Below are 19,900 nucleotides of genomic sequence, written 5' to 3' on the forward strand. Positions count from 1 at the left end.
CAAATGCGGCAACTTACCCTTTACCTTAGAAGGAATATCTCGACAGGCCCCACAATCCCATAACTCACCTAAACCAGCCCAAAAATTAACATGGGAATTAAGCCCTAATTTTGTTTAGGTTTAGCTCAGGATTGCTGCCTAAGTTATGAACAGTGAACTACAAGGTAAACTCAGTAGTTGCCAATAGCATTTATTGGCATGCTTACCATGTGCCATGCTCTGTACTAAGTGCTTTATTTGCACTAACTTACAACAACCCCCAAAGGTAGAACCCCATAATATTTTCATTTGTACATGAGGAAACTGAGGTACATCAAGAGGTTACAGTTTTCCCAAAGTCACACAGCTGCTAAGTGTCAGAGCTGAATTCTGACTTGGGTGGTCTGGCTCCAGAGTCCATATAACCACTATCCTATCCTGTCACACTTTGTAGGGCAAGAGAGAGATTTCGTACATTTTTAAACTTACATAACCAAGAAGAAACTATTTGATACTAAACAGTGGTTTGAACAAAGGAAGATTAACACAGAATTAAGAAATATGCCACTATTCCTGCTACCTAAAAGAAACCCCAAAAAAGATATTCCCTAGAGAGATTGGTATCAGATTGAATTTTCGTTTCTACTTTGATGCACTCTTGCACTAGAAAATGGCTGCTAGTCCAGAGAGGCTTGGGGTCAAGATTCCCATGGTGGAGCAGGCCAGCTGATAATCCACAGTGATGGAGTCTGTCTTAGGGAGAGGATGGAATCACTTCATTCCTTCTAAAGACCAGGAAGGGCCATGGTGGTAGCTTCTACTTGACTTCACCATCACAACCTTGCTACAAACACAAAATTCCTGCCATTTTCATTACAATACAGTGGGTTATACAGCCCTCAATCCATTATTTGAGGAGCCAACTCCATTGGTATCTTTTTCGCTTCTCTTTGACATACTAACATTATGTGACTGTTAGACCTTGTATCAGTTCATCACCATCCTCACCACTATCAATTGTACTCACCGTTGACCCCTTTATTCGGTAATTAACATGGGAACATAGCTTTGTAACAAGTATTTTGTCTTCTACCAAACAAGTGAAGTAAAATATGCTGGTAGTTAGTTTTTTGTTTGTTTGTTTGTTTTGAGATAGAGTTTTGCTTTGTCACCCAGGCTCAAGTGCAATGGTGGGATCTTGGCTCACTGCAGCCTCTGCCTCCCGGGTCCAAGCAATTCTTCTGCCTCTGCCTCCCGAGTAGCTGGGATTACAGGCACCCGCCATCAGGCCCAGCTAATTTTTGTATTTTTTTAGTAGAGACGGGGTTTCACCATGTTTCCCAGGCTAGTCTCGGACTCCTGACCTCAGGTGATCCACCCGCCTCAGCCTTCCAAAGTACTGGAATTACAGGTATGAGCCACCATGCCCAGCCGCTGGTAGTTAGTTAGTTTTGAGGCATCTTACTTTGTTCTACTTAATCTGACAGCTGTATAGAAGAGTGAAAAGGCATGGCCTTATAACTAAGACTGACTGTCTCAGTTTATGTCTCATCCGTACCATGCAGAACCTCTGTCAATCAGTACCGCAACACCTACTTCATAGAATGGTTGTGTGACACAACTGAGATCATCCATGTGAAGTGGAACGATGCCTGACTTATACAAAGCCATATTTGTCATTATCATCCTTGTTGTGATTGTCAGATGGATTTGCTGACAAGTTTGGATAGTTGCCATCTTAATATTTGAATTTCTTTAGCATAAGTTAGGCTCATTTATTGGATTAAGGAGAAAAACCCTGCAGATTCTAAATTAGCCTCTCTAGGATGGGAATTAAACTATTTGGTTTCTTAGATAGAAGGAGAGTTTTCACATCAGTCAGACCGGGGTTCAAACCCCAACCCTGCCACTAACTTTTATGAGCATCCACTACCTCTTCTGTACTGAAGGGATCATTAAAAGTGCCTGAGAGAGCTGTCGTGAAGAATAAATGATAACATATGAAAAAGGTCCCTAGTACAGAACCTCACACATACTAGGTATGCAAGAAATGTTGATTTCCCTCCCTTTATGAAAGATAAGACACTCAGGCACCAAATTATGTACTTGCCGCCTTTATTTTGAATATTATTGAGAGTTCATGCTTGGTTTTTTACATATAGTTTAATCTGCACTTAAATTATGGACAGAGTTAAAGGTATACATGTTCAGGAACATTAATATGCAAACCCACAAACAATCTCAGAAGTTGAATTTAACAGCTCTGCATTATTTTGACTAGGAAAATGGAATTTTTACTCAGCTCATAATCATTTAGACTGAGTCCATTAGTCACTTCATTTTTCACTGAAACTTGTTTGCTGTGATTGGTTGGACTCTGATTAGAAATGTTATGCACCCACATCTCATCTGGCACCTTATTCTAAGTAATAGGTGGTTTAGAAGCCACCTTATTCTAAGTAATGAACAAGTCCCAGAAAGGATATCATAAAGGAATTCTGTCTCATTCGGTGCCATTGATTAAACCAGATCGAGGGAAACTGTGACAGAAAACAAACTCCTTTGGAAGCACTCTGGACACTGGCTCTCTCAAAGTCCCTAAATTTCTAGGCACAATGCAACTACAAATGATGACCCAGGCACATGGCCAGATGGGGAGAGGCCTCAGTACAGAAACACAGTGTACACAAAAGTCACTCCACACCCTGTCCTCTAATGGATGTTGGGGTCCACGTTGAGAGTCCTGAATAGGAGGGAAGGTGGACTCCAGAAGAACCAATGTGTCCAATTCATGATCTGGCTTGCCCAAGGTCATGCAGATAGAAAATACTGTCAAGGTAAAGACTCAAACATGGGTGTCTCTGCTCTAAGTCAAATAAATGCCCTCTATTCCTGTCATACATCAGTACTCAAGACCCTCTGACTCCAGAATTATTTCCTCCATTCTTCAGGCCTTTCTTCTGAGAATCATTCTGGGTGACTGCTGGGATCCTAGATCAGGTAAGAATATGACTGTGTCACAATCCTTGCACCTCTTGCTGTCAGCCTGTCTTGATGACTTTGAAACATGTCAATAAGAATAGTAATGACTCAGGAGTCTGACTAGTAATGCTTGTGGATTTTACTTTAAGTCTAGGATACACGTGCAGAACATCCTGGTTTGTTACATAGGCATACTGCTGAACCTATCAACCTACTACCTAGACATAGATGAAGCTTGTGGATTTTCAAGTGATCCAAATGACCTCTCTACAGAAAGTGAATTTTTTTTTTTCCCAAGGATAATTTACAGTCCATCTCCTTTTCTCTTTTGACTGTTCTTTTTTTGTACTGGTATCTGCCAGCCAGCATGCTAGGTATTTGTTGTATATTATCTGATTTATCTCATATAATCCTTCTGAGAATTCATTACAGACTAACAACATCCCATCTTTTAATCATGAAAAATCTTGTCCTAGTTTAGTAAGTCTTCTACACTAGGGCTATTTTTTAAGGCTATTTGACATGTTTTACTAATCTATATGCTCTGTCTTTTTGTCTAAAAAGCAGTATAGACTAGTGGTTAAGGCTTTGGAACCAGACTATCCTGGCTCTACCACTTATTAGTTGTATGACCTTGGGCATGATGCTTACACTGCCTGTTCCTCTGTTTCTCCATAATTAGAATGGGGTTATGATAGCACCTTACTTCAGGAGGTTTTTGTGAGGATTAAATGAAATAATAATAACAGCTGTGGTTTTTTTTTTTTTTTTTTTTTTTTTTTTTTTTTTTTTTTAAAGATGGAGTTTCCCTCTTTTTGCCCAGGCTGGAGGGCAATGGCGCAATCTCCGCTCACCACAACCTCCGCCTCCCGGGTTCAGATGATTATCCTGCCTCAGCCTCCTGAGTAACTGGGATTACAGGCATGCGCCACCACACCCAGCTAATTTTGTATTTTTAGTAGAGATGGGTATCTCCATGTTGGTCAGGTTGGTCTCGAACTCCCAACCTCAGGTGATCCGCCCGCCTCGGCCGCCCGGAGTGCTGAGATTACAAGCGGGAGCCACCGCACCCAGCCATAGCTGTAAAATGTTTAGAAGAGTGCCTGGCAGAGAGCAGACATTCAGTAAACAAGAGAGTTTAAAATTGCATTTTGGCCACTACTTTAAATATACATACAAAAATAAGTGTTACAAATTTTAAAAACTCAGATATGTTAAAAACTCCCTTTGAATATATATTAGCCTTTGGAAGAACCCTCTTAATTTTTTTTTTTTTTTTTTTTGAGATGGAGTTTCACTCTTGTTGACGGGGCTGGAGTGCAATGATGCAAACTTGGCTCACTGCAAACCTCCACCTCCTGGGTTGAAGCAATTCTCCTGCCTCAGGTGCCCGCCACCACTTCCAGCTATTTATTATTATTATTATTTTTAGTAGAGACGGGGGTATCACTGTGTTGGCCAGGCTGGTCTCGAACTCCTGACCTCAGGTGATCCTCCCTCCTTGGCCTTCCAAAGTGCTGGGATTACAGGCATGAGCCACCATGCCCGGCCTTGAGTTAGCTTTTCACATTAGTAATCCTTTCAAAATGATGCACAAATGGAGCCCAAATCAAACGCTCTACCAGAGCACCATGTATCAGTTATCTACTGCTACCCAACAAATTCGGTGCTCCCAAACTTCGCAGTTGGGTCCAGCAAACATCTACTATTTCACCATTTCTGTGGGTAACAAATCTGGGAGCAGATTCGCTGTGTATTTCTGACTTCAGGTCTCCCATGAGGCTTCTATCAAGGTGCCAGTCAGGCTGCAGTCATCTCCAGGCTCAACCAGGGGAGAGTCTGCTCCTGAGTTCACTCCTGTGGACCTCTCCACATGGCTGCCTCACAACATGGCAGCTGGCTTCTCCCAAAATTAGCATCCAAGAGGGAAAGAGCAAAAGCACTGGAGATGAAAGCTAGTCTTTTTATAACCATCTTAGAAGTGACAGCCCAGCACTCAGCTCTATTCTATCCCTTAGCGTTGAGTTACTAAATCCAGCTCATGCTCAAGGGGAGGGGATTACACAGGACGAACACCAGGACAAAGGGATTGTTGGGGGCCATCCTACTGGCTGCCTACAACAGATGGGTGCAATGAATGGTCATTGGATCCACCACTGAGGACTGTCTGAAGGGCATGGGTTACTTCAGAGAAACTTAGGTGAATCTAAAATGCAGTTCTTCATAAAAAACAATTTCCTGTTGATTCCTTTAATCAGTGTTTACTGAACCCACTCTACACCAGCCTCTGCAGGGAATAAAGGGATGCATAAGAGAAGGAACTGTCCCCAGGAGAACTCATTTTCTTTGCCCCTTTCTTCATTTAGGAAATGCCTTTCCTGAGGCTCAAATTGTTGGGATAGAGAAAGGGGGAGAGAGGAGTGTGGGAGAAGTGTCCGATATGTGAGATGCTTCATCTCACAGGGTCACAGGGAAAAGTTGAAACGGCAACCAGCCATGCCCTGAAAGTGGCTGTTGAGAATGTAAAACTCTAAAATCCCAGAGTATGTGGCCAATCATTCATTCCTTCATTCTTTCATTCATTCCTTCAACAAATATATATTGAGCTCCTTCTACAAACTCTATAATTCTAGCCTTTGAGGATACAACAATGAAGCTGACACAATTCCTACCCTTGAAAAGCTTATCTGCTTGCAGATGGTGACGAGCAAGACACAGGCACATAATGTTAGGCACTGCTAAGTGTTATCGAGGGGGAAAAAAAGCAAAATAAGCGAGGAAAATGTTATTTGAATATGGTGATCAAAGAAGGCTTTATGAGGAAATGATTTTTTTTTTTTTTAGCAGACACCTAATTTAAGTGAGAATAAAAAAAATGTGAATATCTGAGTGTTTAGGGATTGGAGAACTACAAGGGCCCAGTGTGGTTGGAGAGGGTGAAAAGGAAGAGAGCTTTCTGGAACAGATCTGGTAGATCTTATAGACGGGGAAAGGAGGGTGACAGGAGCCACTGGAAGCTTTTAAGCCATGATGTGAGGTGATCTTACTTATATTTCAGAAAGCTCACACTGGATGCTGTGGACTGAGATAGAGCTAGACCTGTGCAATCAACACACTGCCATTCTTTGATAATAGCTCCTGTATTTGTTTGCCAGGGATGCCATAATAAAGTACCACAAACCCAGTGGCTTAAATAGCAGAAATTTATTGTCTCACAGTTCTTAAGGCCAGAAATCCAAGATCAAAGTGCCTGCAGGGCTGTGCCCTCTCTGAAGGCACTAAAGAAGGATGCATTCCAAGGGTCTCTCCTGGCCTTTGTAGTCCTTGGCTGCAGCAGCATAACTGTAATCTTCACATGGCATTCTCCCTGTGTGTGTTTCTGTGTCTAAGATTCTCCTTTTTATAAGGACATCAGTTATATTTAATTAGGGGCTCACCCTACACCAGTATGACCTAGTCTTGACTAATTACATCTGCAATCACCCCATTTCCAAATAAGGTCACATTTTGAGGTACCAGGGTTTAGCACTTCAACATTTAGCATTTGAAGGGGATACAATTAAATCTATAACAGCTCTCTTTCTTATATTCTCGTGTTATTAGAGTGCATGCTAAATGATACAAATGCTTCAGCAGAGATTACTAGGGACAGGGTGCAGCATGGGAAGAGGAAAGCGAGCCAGAGAGAGGCTATACTTAGGGACAGATGTGTCCACAGCCTGTCTCTGTCCTACTCAACCTCAATGGGCGTAAACGAAGGTCAAACTTTTGTAGAAATTCAAGTAGATGCTGATAGAAAAACAATACCATTTCCACTCATGTATTCGTCATCTTCTCAGGCCATCAGCTCCAAGTGAATTACCTTTTTTTTTCTCACCCTATGTGTCAGAATCACACGTCTTCCCGCCGGGAGAGGAAAGCTCCTAGGTGCTTTTGTGTAGGTAAGCTTATTAGGAAAAAGCAACCTATTTAAGTGAATTGATGAAACACTTCTGGATTCTGTGCAAATTAGGCCTGCATAATATGAAGAAGGGAGAAAAAAATGTGCTGTGGTTTTATAGAGAGGTGGGAAATGCCCTCAGCATTTATTATACTTAATGATGAGATATTGTTGCTAGGTGGTTTGAAGGATGAAGTTTACATTAATAATATGTGATGCAATGCATCTACATTAGTGTGAAAAAATTGTTTTATTTACCTTTATGCAGCCTATCTGGTCTACTCATTATGTGGTTTATTTTGCAATGTCCGTAAAATACTGGACATAATCCCATTTATTAATTCCTGCCTCAAAGATGGCATTGAGTGGATAATTAGGAGGGCCATCCAGGAAAGGGGGAGTGGATAAACCCTAAATTAATAATGCTGGAATGATATATTGAATGCTGCACTATTAGTTTGAAGCTGTTGGGTGGAAAGATGCAAATGAAAATATATTGTGTCCTCTTGGGACTTCTCAGCATAGCCCAAAATACAATTAAAATTGTGCAAGAGGCCTAAGTTGAACTTTTAAAATCACATGGCAAGTTATTTTTGCAACAATTAGCAGTTTCAAAGTTCTTAATACGTTATAAGTACATATAGTTTTTCCAGACTAATTTTGCAATGCAACTACTGGGGAAATGGAAAGAGCACAGGAATGAAAATAAGACAAACCAGGTTCTAGTTCTTGATTCTTCCACTAATGAATCAAGAGGCTCTGGATGGAACCCCCAACCTCTCTGAGGCTCAGTTTTCTTATCTGAAGAATGAAGACAGCAAGCCCACTTCCAGTTCTAACATCCTATTATTCTGCATGAAGGCATTCAATAAATATTTGGCCATGATACATCTTCATGAAATCAACTTTGTAAACGGAACAGAGAACCGAGGCTCAAACAACAGTAGGTGGACAACTCTGAAGGGCATAAATCTTGCATCATTCTCTTCTTACTATCTCCACCTCTTTCACCTTAGTCCCAGGCAACCTCATGTCACCTAGATGATTGCAAGAGCCCCTAACTAGCATCCCTGCTTCCATTCCCACCTCCCTCTAATCTTTTGATTATATTATTTCATTTCCTTTTTCAGAACTCTTCAACACCTCCCATTTATTTAATGCATTTGTGGAGTACTTAACCCATGGCACAGGTGCTGGAAATACATGGTTAACAAAACAGACAATTCTCTGCTCTTACAGAGTCTTCTTTATATTGGAAAGAAGAGGGAGATAGACAATAAATGAATATACATGACACAATATCAGGAAATGATAAATACAATGAAAAGAAGCAAAGGAAGGAGAGTATAAGAGGAAAGTGCTACTTTAGATATGCTAGTCAGGGAAGGCCTCTCTTGGCATAAGATGAGTTAGAGAGCTAATCTTCAGCCAGATCATCTTGGTCCAGGATGACCTTGTAGGTCATCTTTCCATTGCCTTGCAAGTAATGGCAAGGACTTAAGACTTTATGTTTTGAAAAACCAGTGGAGAGTCTTAAGCAGTGGTATGGTTTGGATGTGGTTTGTTGCAGCCATGACTCATGCTGAAGTTTAATTGCCAGTGTGGCTGTGTTAGAAGGTGGAACCTAGTGGGAGATTTTTTCATCATGGGAGTGGATCCCTCATGGATCGCTCATGAACAGAATAATGCCCTTCCTTGGTGGTGAGTGAGTTCTTGCTCTCTCAAAAATGGATTAGTTACCATGAGAGCAGATTGTTGAAAAGTCTGGCTTCCTTGATTTCATTCTCTTGCTTTCTTTCTCACCATGTGATTTCTGCCTAATCTTGGACTTTCCACCCACCAGAATCATGAGGCAAATAAACATCTTTTCTTTATCTGTTACCCAGGTTCAGGTATTTTTTCTAGCAACACAAAATGGACTAAAACAAGCAGAAAAGAGAAATTATCAGATTTGCCTTATTAAAGAATCACTGTGGATTCTTGGTGGAAGTTTTACTAAAGAGAGACAGAAGTGAAAGCAGAGAGACCACAAAAGTACTATTAGGTAACACAGGTGAAAAATATTGGTGGCTCACATTAGCATGATATCAAGGGATGTGTAAGAAATGTTGGGATTTCAGATGTATTTTGAAGTTACTGCTGGCCTAGCTTATGACTTGAAAGTAAAGTGACAATGGGAGAAAAAATCATTATGTGAGGTGTCAATGTTTTTGGCTTAAGCAACTCTGTGCATGGTGTTATACATACATGGTTAAGGATGAGCAGCTTATTTGAGAAGGAAGGTAAGAAATCAGTTATTCAGTTCTAGACACATTAAGCTTAAGATGCTCATTAGATATTAAACAGATATTAGGTAAGCAGTTGGGTCTGAGTCTGGAGTTTGAGGAGAGGTTGGGTCAGGAGAAAAACATTTGGAAATGAGTAGCATATTTGACGCCATGAGACTAAATGATACCATCTTAGCAAATGAGTATAGGAGAAGCAGAAAGCTAATACCTGACCCTTGGGGTTCTCCAGTGTTTAGAGTTTGGGTAGAAAAGAATACTCCAGCAATGGGGATAAATCATAGGAGACTATCTACAAATATTCCCCACCACACCTACTGGTCTACTTGCACCAATATCCTTATCTCCTCTTGCTGCATGAACTGCGCCTGTGCTCTTCTCCAAAGTCCACCAGTTCACCTACCCACAGAATCCTATTTCTTTTCCTGTGCTCAAATACATCACTTCAGCAATTATCCCCTCTCCATTATGGAAATTCAAACTTCATTTATCTATCAGACCCTTCCATCAGGATACAGATAATCCTTCTTAAAAAACAAATACACAAAAAGGGAAAGCTTCTTTCCTCTTGTATTTACCTTCAGCTACTGTTCATTTTATGATCTCCTAGAAAGCAACACTCCTCAAAACAGCTGACCAAAGTTGCTACCATTAATTCCTCTTCTTCTATTCTCTTTTGAACCCACTCTAATCTGACTTTTGACCTTAACACTCCATACAAAACCTTCACCAAAAACTTCCACATTGCCAAATCCAGAAGTCAACTGTCTGCAGTATTTAAATCGCTGATCACCCTCTTCCTTCTTGAGATCATTGTTTCACTTAGTTCTCAAAACATCATTTATTCTTGTTCCTTTTACTGTCTTACTAGCTGCTTCTTCCTGGACTCCTTTAATTCATTCGACAATTATGTGCTGCCTATTTTGTGCCAGGCATTGTTCTTGGCACTAGAGATACAGCAGTGAACAAGCCAAAACCCTTGCTCTCATGGAACATATCACCTTCTATTAGGTAGAAACAAACGAAGATGCACTGGGATCCAGGTGAAGGCAGGATTTCAACAAGGCAGGGTGTTCATCTGGTGGAGGTCAAGTGAGATGAGGGCCGTGAATTAACCACTGCACTTGGCATTTAGGGAGTTGAGCACAGCCTGACATTTTGAGTTTTAGTGAAGAAGTAGAAACAAAAATCTGCTTGAAGTGGGTTTAAGATAAAATGGCAAGTAAGGAAGACGTTGTTGCAAGTGTACTCAACCCTTTTCAGGACATTTTGAGATAGGGCTACTTGCTTTTTTTTTTTTTTCTGGAGTATTTTCCTGCACTCTTCATTTTTTATGTCTCAGCTTACATGTCATCTCTCAGTGAAGTATTCTCTACCACTCAGTCTAACTTCTTCCTACTTTGTCATTTTCTCTCATGGGCCCATGTTAATTTTCCTTCATAGCACTATCATGTTTACAATTATAGACTTCAATATTTGAAATGTGTTTATAATGTCTGTTCCGCTATGTTCTAAACTCCATTAAGTCTGTTTGAAGTTCTGCAAGCTGAGTGCCTAGAGTGTTACTGGCACAATATACTTCTTATCTAAATGAATGAATGAATGAATGAATGAATGACCAGTCTTTTTCCTCTGGAACTTCGCTGAAGTGTGCCATATCACTTGGTTAAAGTGGAATTACATTTCTCAGAATCCCATTCCCTTTATGTCTCCTGAACACAATTGACATGGGGGGAATTCGTACAAAGTTTAGAAAGTAGAAGTAAATCTTTAGTCATAATCTTGGAAGGTCTAGTAGTCAAATATGCAGAGAATAGACAGATTCAGAAGTGCCCAGGAGATTCAAACTTGTCACTTCTCTCCTGCATTCCTTGTCTAGCTCTTCTTTATGACTACTAGACCTGGCTTCAAAACCAGTTTCAAAGGCAGATGTTTGGCTGTTTCCTAGAGGTGGAACTAATCAGAGGCCATAGTTTCCCCTAGCCCTATTAAGGACATTCCCTTTGCAGTCTCAGTAAATTCTCTTAGATTTCCCTGAAAGCTTATGCTTGTCCACCCTGCATCAGTTCTTCAGAAGGACCAGATGGTGACTCTATCTCCTTTCCTCCAACTCTCCCCTCTGCATATTACTTCACTAGTATTTGCCACAATTAGATAGGTATAATTCTATAATAAATCTCTTACCCAAAGTCACAGTGGCTCTAGTTTCCCAACTAACCTTGGTTGTTGGCATTGCTGCTTCTGAGCTTGGATACATGAAATTCTCTTCTTCAGAACTGAGTGCTTTTCCTGTGTATTTTATAGAATTATATCACATACTGTTTGATAGACTACATAAGCTGCATTAATCATGGTCCCAATGAGAGATACATGGCACATCCATAATGGAGAGTTTAATGAAGGGATTGTTTACAGAGCCTAGAGCAGAGTTAAGGATTAAGTGAAACCAGTGAGGCTTGGTAAGACCTCCTGAGCTAGGAACAATGAAGAACAAGGACCTAGTCCAAATAAACAAGGGGACCGAGCAATTTCAGAAACCTGGAAAGCTGGAGGAATCTGTAAGAGAGGGCCTGAAATGAGGCATGGCCAACCCACAGCCCCAAAGAGAGAGATCTCTGGAATAAATACCTTGACTTCAGGGTCTCCCATTCTCCCATCCCTGCCAAGGCCTCCCATTGCCCAAATTCAATCATAAGTCAGACAGCAAGGGACTGTGGTTGGCACAGTCCATGAAGATCAGCCTCCTAGGGCCTGCAGCAGGGGGATGGGATGGTACAGAGTGCACGTAGGGGCAAACGGAGAATGTCCACCAGGCTGTTGCATTCAGATTTATGCGAGAGCAAACTAGTGTTCTTTCTCTAGATGCAACAACCATGTTATTAGGAATCTCATTCCTGCCACAAATATGCCTGAAAGGGCACTCTTAACTCAGGAGGACACTGTCTAGTTCTTTATCTGGTGCACATTAAAGTGAGCAAGATAATAAATGTTCATTCAGGTGGAAATCATTCGGCTGAAATGTTTCAATGTCTTTTTTGTATTTTTGTCTTTTTTAAGAATCATGAAGGCATAGATTTTTAATTTAGCTGCAGTGACCTATGTATAAAAACTTACAGGCCTGTTTTGGGATTTTCACATTTGGGATTACCAAGAAAAAAGTCATAATTTTATTGTCATTAGGAAAATTAATTGAGAAGCACAAAAACCTTGATGATGGCTTCACAGTGACTCAAATGAATTTAATTGGATATTGCCTCATCCTCATTCAACATTAGAGGTTTTGTTGAATGTCACGGTATTCCAAATACCAAATGATTTGACAGAGCAAAATAAGTCATTTTAATCAGATAAATGACATTCAATAATCACAAAAAGTCTATGTGGAATGACTTATGCTGGGAATTAACAGGTTTTCCTTCTAACAATGGGGCATGTAGCAGCCAGGCCTGTCTCCTTGGCCATTTGCTGGCAATAGCAGGCTGAGATTTCCTGTAGCTGAAAGAAGGATCTCTGGATTCTGTCACTGGCAATGGTAGGCCACTGCCCTAGCATTAAACCTCTGGGGTAATTTATTTGTCCTTGATGGAATTACTTGGTTACTCTCTTCCATGCTAGGTTTTAGTATCTTCCATGCCAGTTACTCTCCCTGCCAGATTTTAGTATCTTCTATCCATTTGCTTTTTTTCAGCTTTATGCCACTGAATAAGATTCGTACTCACATTCAGGTCCATCGTTGTTTTCTTTCATCTTCACATCTTTATTTGATGAATTATTATATTAGGTAAATCCCAGTAAAGAACAATTTGTTCTCAAAATTTCTACCAAGGTTTACCTACTGCAGCAAAAAGTGAACTTGTACTTCTGGGATTTGTGGGAAGGAAGAGAAGACAGGTGCATCCCATTTTAAACAGGAAATCTTCTGTTTCTCATGATTGATCAATAAAATTTATATGGATTTTGTATTCTGTGTCATGATATCATAAAATGTAAACATAATAGTTTTCTGTGAATCTGAAAAAATTGCAGTTCCATGAAGATGTGCCATATTTTTCTGTGGCCTCACACACCCCAGCACCAGCACACCACTATGGCATGTTATCTGAGAAGAACAAACTTTTGCCTATCAAATTAGCACACACAACTCCCAGTATTATGTATATGAGGATATTAGTTATGGGAAACAAACTTACTGGAAGAAAATGTATCAAGACAAGTCAAACATTCATATACTTTGACCCTGAAATTCAGCATTGAAATTTATCCCGGATATGCACAAAGACAGAGCCACAAGAGTGTCTGTCACAGGACAAGGTATAAGCATGAAAGTCCGAAAGAACATGAATATCCAACGATAGTGAACTTGAATAAATTATGCTGCATCCAAACAGGGACTATTGTACATTTGCTCCCTTTCCCTTCCTAATAGTACCAGCTTTTGTTGGGGTATTCTTCTCTACCACTCCCAACCCATATACTTTAGTCGAGGAGCACACTCTCTGTTCAAGGAATAAGGCTTGATCAGTTTCAGCCAATCAGGATAAGCCTGTTCTTTGCACTACAGTCATTGGTTCAGGTAAACAAGCCCAAACCAATAGGTACAATGTCTTTCTCTCTAGGGCTTCCTACTAGAATTGACTTTCTTACTACCTCTATTCTACCCTCTTTGGGTTCCTGGAGCTAGAAAATTAAATATTGTGTTTAATATGTTCAAGACTTCTTGAGAACAAGTTTCTCCAATTAAGTTCTCCCAGTTGAGTACAGTCATGTGAGACTTGGAAGCTGGCAGGAGGGTGGACCCATCTTTCTATGACAATGTAGACCGACTTGAGTGCTGGCAGTTGCCAGCATCCCTGAACCTGTTTCTTCATCTGTAAGGCAGGGGGAACATTGAATACTTTGAGTGGAAATGTGGTAGATACCTTTATGCCCTCTTTTTCAATATTTCTTATCTAGACATTGCAATGGCAGTGTCGTTCACCTGAGTGGTCTGAGAATTCTTAGATTCTTGGATACAGATGACTATGATCGTGACTTTATTGTGTCCAGAATCAAGGTGTGTTTAAGAACCTAAGCAAAGTGGGTCACTGCATTCAGGGCAGGAAGGATCTGCTCAGACCCTGGGTTTTCCACACCATGCCTGTGGCTTCTTTATAAATGTATCCTGGACCACCCTGAAAAGAAGAATGCAATTTAAACAATTTAAAGATCAATTTACAATAGATACTTGGTTTTTCCACAGGAGAAACTGAATAGGATCTCAGGGACCAGAGAGTTGTTCTTGGCTCCAATACGTTCTAATTGACCCTTGGTAAATAAATTCACCCCTCAGGACCTCTGTTAGCTCATCAGAAGAAAGGTTTGAAATAAGCTCTTTCAATTTTAACAGCGTCATGTATTAGTAAGACAAAATCATTCAAAGTTTTTATGTAAACTCAATGTTTATGTAACTGAAAGTCAGCCCTGAAATGCCCTTATTTCATATACATCTTTTAAAGCATGCCCTTTAATAAATCTGTCCTGGAGTATAAAACATTTAAAAAAAAACAATAAATTGTATTGCACAGAATAGCAAGGTCCAGAGCATATTACAAATTGACACGTATGACAATTGCTGATATTTTATCTTACTTTACCCACAAATAGGCAATTTCATGAGAGTCAACCTAGTAAAATTATAATAATTTTTAAATGTGTTTGTCTTGAGCATCAGCAGATTAGGAAAAACAAACCTGACAATAGTCACATCAAGGACTGTGAGTTTTAAGTGAAGGGGCATAGTCGTTTGGGGGAAGATATTGGGGAATCACATTTTTCTTTGACTTCACATGTTGATGCCAAAATCTTTTGAGTTATTTTATTTTTTCAGAGGTGGGGAGTGTGGTGGAAGAGAGAAAGATACAATTATATTTTAATTTCTATAAAATACGGAAAAGTATCTGAATACCCTCTTGTCCTCTAGCCAGAAAGCCCTCCCTGTTCATTCTCTCCCACACACCAGAGCCTAAAAATGTGCTCATGATAACCCATCGTGCCCTGCTTTCCTGGGCATCCTCATGGTGGCAATCATCACAGGCTCATGGACACTATGAGAAATTTGTTTCCTTGTGCTTTTTAATCCAATTCTTTGGCAGAGTGGGCAGAGATCCCATGTCTATATCAATAATGCTGGTTATATTACAATGGCAAACACTATATAGCACTTATGTGCAAGGTACCAGTTGAAGTGAGTTCTCTTGACTTGCCCCAGATCACAACTAGCAAGGCCCCAAAAATGGCCCCAGCCTCTGCTGCGACCTCATGCTCTGCTACATTTCTGGTTGGTCTTCCAAACACATCATTAGCATGTCAGTGCTGCAGGCACAATTCCAGAGTAAGTCTCAGGAAAGAGTAACTGCCATCTACGATCATAATTTATCTTATGATGAATAAACTGACCATTCATTCCCTTTGTATCTGTGTGGGGATGGAGATACAGGCCTTGTACCCGTAGCAGGCTAGAATTTCCAGGTGAAGAGAGGGCAGTGTAGTTTCTACAAGTAACTTCCCTCTCTGAGATTCAGACGCAACCCTGTAGAGTCACCCCTACTTGAAACTCTGCCCTAGATATTGATGGGGAACGGAACCTACTTGAACTATTTCTATTGCTTTTCAAGGTTTAGACTGATAAGAAAGTATATGCTATTTAATACGTTTTAATAAAATTATTTCATTTATTCTTATTTACCTAGTGCATTACTTATTTATCTACTTTAGATGAAATAATTTTTAGACCATAAACCTATGGTATTTTATATTCAAATGTATGTTATTGTCTTCACAGTACTCCCTCAGGAGCTCTATTCCCACTTCACTGATGCTGCTTTTTTTTTTTTTTTTTTTTTTGGAGGTGCTGAAAATCTTGGTGATCAGTCTTCAGAGCTGTTTCATAGACCGAGAAACCAAGCTGGTTCTTGATAGATGCTCCTTGTCCCTATCATGGGACAGTATGAGAACAGCAAGTGAGGCACTGTTCAAGACTGCCCTAGGAATTCAACTGGAACCCTTACCCCATGGGTCCTTCAAGAGGGGACAACTCATTCCAAATTGAGACATTAAAGTTTTAACCACCCCAGGGTCTGTCATAAGAACTTGCAGGTGGATGAAGTACAGTCTGTAGAGCTTGGCTGTTTTCCTTGGATGCACTTTTGAGTCTGAGAAATTCGCACATCTTTTCCCTTAGCAAGCAAGTTATTTTAAGAAAAGAAAATGCACTCACCCATTTAGCACTGTAGATTAAAGTTAAAACTTTTGTCTTTCAGCAGGTTGAGGTTTTGTAATTTTTTTTTTCATTTTATTCATAGGGTAACATCTGTTCCCAATTTACATACAGGAGCTGTCTTAGGAACTTGTTGGGCTTGAGTATTCCATCCTTGGGTCAACAGTGATTTCACCAGTCTAAGAAGGCCTGAAGGGACGTTATCTGGTGATGTCCTTGGTGGCTCAGGCACAATGATTTGAAAACATGCCCACCGTTATCCCTTTGCCTTCTCTATCCAGACTAGAGTCCTTACATAGCCCCATCTGGAGCTCTTGGCTCAGTGTTACCGAAGGACAGATTCCTAGCAGATGGTTCATCAGAGGACCTGGCACATAGTTTGGCCAAGAAAACCTTATCTAATACCTCTGAGTTTGGGAAGCTTTAGAGTGAAGAGTAGCTCCGAGCCTTCTGCACAACCAGGAATGTTTTGCTTATTAGATTTTTTAAAAGATGCTCAGAATAAATATCTAGACAGCAGCAGTTCTGGAGATCTGGTGCCACAGATGGCACCAAACTAATGTAATATCCCCTTACACCAGTTTTACGACATCTATGAAATTTGGGATAGGACCAGAGTCTTGGGCTTGAAAGGAATGGGGCTAATCCTAAAACATTTCAGCCATTTTGACAAGTGATATTTTAATTTTAAAAGATGTAATTCTGATCAGCATGAAGTGTCTTGGATGTCTACTAGCCTGCTTAAAATTAATATGTTGTAACCTACTCCTTCCACAGTCTTTTCATTTCAGTTAATAGTAACTCCATCTTTCCATTTGCTCAGGCCAAACCCATTGGAATACTTCTTGATTCCGCTCTTTTATATGGAACATCGAGTCCATCAGTAGGTTTTCTCAACTCTATCTTCAAAATATGTACCTCATTCAACATTTCTGCTACCACTCTGGTTGGAATTGCCATTATCTTTCAACCAGATTATGACAATCGCCTCCTATCTGGTATTTTGCCTCCCATCTTTTCTCCTCCTCAGTCTATCCTCAACAGAGCCATCTCAGTGAGAGTGCTAAAATGTATGTCCCACTGTGTCACTCTTCTGCCAAAAACCCTCCAGTGACCTCCTATTGCCCTCATTTTGAAAGTTCCACAGGTCTGCAAGGCCCTGCGTGATGAAGCCATGGTGTCTCTTCTCCCACTGGTTCATTTATCAGCCATATTGGCCTCCTTTCTGGTCCATCAACTCACAAGGTACCAGGGGTATATACCAGGTATTGTTTGGCTGTGTCCCCACCCAAATCTCATCTTGAATTGTACTCCCACAATTCCTTTGTGTTGTGGGAGGGACCCGGTGGGAGAGAATTTGAATCATGGGGGTGATTTACCCCATACTGTTCTCGTGGTAATGAATAAGTCTCACAAGGGCTGGTGGTTTTATCAGGGGTTTCCGCTTTTGCATCTTCCTCATTTGTCCTGCTGCTGCCACATAAGAAGTGCCTTTCACCTCCTGCCATGATTCTGAGGTCTCCCTAGCCATGTGAAACTGTAAGTCCGATTAAACCTCTTTTTCTTCCCAGTCTCAGGTACGTCTTTATCAGCAGCGTGAAACGGACTAATACAATACCCTTCTAGGACCTTGAACTTACTGCTCCATGTGCTGGAGCACTATTCCCCCAGACATTCACCTAATGTCTCCTCTCTCTTTCCCTCCTGTTCGTCCTCCTTCTCCTCCTTCTCCTTCTTTGGATCCTTTATCAAATGTTATCTTTGACCTTTCCTGACAACCCAAAACCTCTTATCATGTAGTTCCTTTTTCTCATTTGATGTTTTTCCATAGCGTTTATTACCTTCAAGTGTACTACATTAAATATAGTATGTTAAATTATATTAAATATACTATATATACAAATATACTATATACTATATATACACATACACATATATATGTATATATGTAATATATATAAATATATACATATTTTCTTATTTGTTTTGTATTTTCTGTCTCTCTTCACTAGAATGTAACTCTTTAGGACAGAGAGTTTTGTCCCTTAAAGCAATTATTATTGTTTCTGTATCACCAGCACTGGGAATACAGCCTGAGACAGACTAGGCAGTCAAAGAACATTTTTTTGAATAAATGAATCATATATTTTGTAAATACATGTCAGGCACTGTTCTACTTGCTAGACACACACTGGTGAACAAAATAGGTAAAGATTCATGACCTCATGGATCTTAAAATCTAAGGGGAATGGCCTATGGTCATTTTACAATTAATGAATTAGACAAAGAAGTAAGAAAGAGTTGAAGCATTTGAGAAACTGAAACATGTTGAATTGAGCTGGAGAGTAAAGTTTAAGAAATAGCATTGTGAGACAGATATCAAGCCCTGTTTAGGTTTGAGGTGTCAGCCTAATCATGGGACACCATTGAAGGATTTTAAGCTAGTGAGTGACATTGTCCCATGTGCATTTTGTAAAGTACCCTCTGGCTGCAATGTGAGAAGTGAGAATGGTTGGGAAGAGGTCAAGAGTGGATGCCGAGTAATGTGATAGGAGGTGATTGCTACAGTGAGAGATGGGGGCAGTCTGCATTAGAGAGAGGAACGAGAACGTAGAGCCTGTTTGAATAGGACTGGGTGGATTTGAGGAATCAGGGAGTGAGAGAGTCACAGATGAACCCCAGGGTTCTTCCTTGAACAATAGCTGTATGCCATTTCCGGGGAGGCATACTATAGTAAATGAGGTTTGCGATGCAGAGTGATGAAAGCAAGAATGGGAAGAAGGTCATGAGTCAGCTTCTGACACATCAACTGTGACCATACACATGTAGCATCCCTGCGATGACATCCTGCTTAGGAGAAAGTCTGAGTAGGAGTAATAAAGTCATTAGTTTGCAGATAGATGGTGATCCAAGTCATCAGGATGGATGAGATTACAAGGAGTGAATTAGGATGAACAAGGAAGGAGGTCTGGGACAGACATTGCCTGACTCCAATATTTCAAGGCCTGATAGCACAGGCAAAAAATGTCCATCATGAAAGAAGGAGACAGTGTGTCAAGGAAGCCAAGAGAAAGGAGGATTTTGCAGAGGAAGGTATTGTCAACTGTACTAAATATTATCAATAGATCAAGTAAGATGGGGCCTAAAGTTAAACTTTATAATTAGCAGCACAGAAGCCATTGGTGAGAGTAATTTCAGGGGAGCTTCGAGGACATAAAACACATGAGACAATGATGAGAGCAGAAGGGAAGGTGAAGAAATGGAAGCAGAGGGTAGACACTCTGCGAAATTCATCTGTGAAAGGGAGAAATGGAAACTGTCAGAGCAAAAAATCGTGTCCAGACAAGTACATTACTTTTCAGGCAAGTGGGTTAATTATGTTTGGAGGAGGCAGTGGTCACAGAGTGGCTGCATACATGTTGGCAGCCATACAAGGATCAGAGGGGACGTGTTCCTGCC

The sequence above is a fragment of the Piliocolobus tephrosceles genome, chromosome 1 (genome assembly GCF_002776525.5).
Source record: "Piliocolobus tephrosceles isolate RC106 chromosome 1, ASM277652v3, whole genome shotgun sequence".
NCBI classification, from domain to species: Eukaryota; Metazoa; Chordata; class Mammalia; order Primates; family Cercopithecidae; genus Piliocolobus; species Piliocolobus tephrosceles.